This window comes from Chiloscyllium plagiosum, chromosome 30 (assembly GCF_004010195.1).
Source record: "Chiloscyllium plagiosum isolate BGI_BamShark_2017 chromosome 30, ASM401019v2, whole genome shotgun sequence".
Taxonomy (NCBI): Eukaryota; Metazoa; Chordata; class Chondrichthyes; order Orectolobiformes; family Hemiscylliidae; genus Chiloscyllium; species Chiloscyllium plagiosum.
In genome coordinates this window covers 43,068,441-43,070,332 of record NC_057739.1, presented here as the reverse complement: position 1 = coordinate 43,070,332, position 1,892 = coordinate 43,068,441, and the positions used below count along the sequence as shown (strand labels likewise).

Here is a 1,892-nt window from a genome sequence, read left to right as displayed (position 1 = left end):
GGGTTTGGAGGGATATGGGCCGGGTACTGGCAGGTGGGACTAGATTGGGTTGGGATATCTGGTCGGCATGGACAGGTTGGACTGAAGGGTCTGTTTCCATACTGTACATCTCTATGACTGTATGACTCTATTATCCAAATGTCATTTAAATGTTGTAACTGTACCCACATCCACCACTTCCTCTGGCAGTTCATTCCACACACACACACACACACACACACACACACACCCTCTGCATAAAAACATTGTCCTTTTTAAATCTTTCTCCTCTCACCTTAAAAATATGCACTCTCGTTTTGAACTTGGCCCCCTAGGAAAAAGACCCTTGTCATTGACCTTATCTGTACCCCTCATGATTTTATAAATTGCAGTCACCTCAATTTCCTATGCTCCAGTGAAAGAGGTCCCAGTCTTTCCCGTTTAGTTTTCTATCTCAAACCCTCTGTTCCTGGCAACATCCTGGTCAATCTTCTCTGAACCCTCTCCAGGTTAATTCCTTCCTATAACAGAATGACCAGACTGCACCGAATACACCAGAAGACTTCTCACCAATGTCTTGTACAACCTCACCGTGATGTCCCAACCCCTGTACTGCAAAGGTCTAACCAATCAAGGCAAGCATGCTCAATGCATTCTTTAATTTTTCATTCATCCTAAACTCCAGTGAGCACAAGCCCAACCTACTCAACCCCTCCAGGTAAGACAATCCCAGAATCAGGGTATTTTCTCTGGACAAACCCCCGGGCCAGTATATAGTCATAGATTCATAGAGATGTACAGCATTGAAACAGACCCTTCCGTCCAACTCATCCATGCTGACCAGATATCCCTACCTAATCTAATCCCATTTGCCAGCACTTGGCCCATATCCCTCTAAACCCTTCCTATTCGTACACCCATCCAGATGCCTTTTAAATGTTGGCAGCTCATTCCATATGCACCACCCTCTGTGTGAAAAAGTTACACCTTAGGTCCCTTTTATATCTTTCCCCTCTCACCCTCAACCTATGCCCTCTAGTTCTAGTTTAGGGATATCACCAAGAGAAACACTATACCTAAATCAAAGCTGCTAGTCATTTCCTTCCTGTTCAGCAGTAAACCCCAAGTCTGCCTCCTGACTGTTTCACCCACTCCCTCACCAAATCCCACACAAACACATCCTGCACCCTCAAGGTTTCAATCAATTGTTCGAAGTCACATGACACTAGTTTATAATCCAACTGGTTCTGACTTTGTGTATCCCAGCCCAACACCCACATTATTCATTCAATTGTGCTGATGTTTGTAAAAGGAGGTATCAGAGCACTAAATTAACTTGAAGCAACCTTTTGAAACTCTGAGGGCTAATGGAGATCCTTTAAATCAGATGCTGTCTAAACTTAATTCATTATGCAAATCAAGTCAGTAAATGGATAGAAAATCAAAAGTCTTGATTGACAAAGAAACCCAGCCGTTTACATTAACAAAAGTGTTTGGTTTTGGCAGGAACAATTCCAGCTCCCCCCGTGCCCCTCCTCCCCCCCCCGCTGCAAATTCCCTGTCATCTCTTCAGTGTACCTAAAAGGAACTGCATCTCTAGGTCACTGCTTCAAACCCAGGTATCTCTCAAACAGTCTTCAGTGTTTTGAACCATACTGACGTGCTGTATAAACACAGTTTGGAGGAGCCAGTGTTGGACTGGGGTGTACAGACTTAAAAATCACACAACACCAGGTGTTGGAAGCACTAGCTTTCGGAGCGCTGCTCCTTTACAAGGTTATAAGCTTGTTCTCCACAACCACCTGATGAAGGAGCAGCGCTCCGAAAGCTAGTGCTTGTAAATAAACCTGTTGGACTATAACCTGGTGTTGTGTGATTTTTAACTCTGTATAAATACAGCAGTTATAACAGCA

General features: G+C 44.0%; 1 protein-coding gene across 1 annotated transcript in view; it reads right to left on the bottom strand.

Annotated features, from left to right (window-relative positions):
- LOC122564622 (endophilin-B2-like) overlaps positions 1-1,892 on the bottom strand; it is a 92,506-nt gene that overhangs the window by 34,520 nt on the left and 56,094 nt on the right. The window lies entirely within an intron of this gene.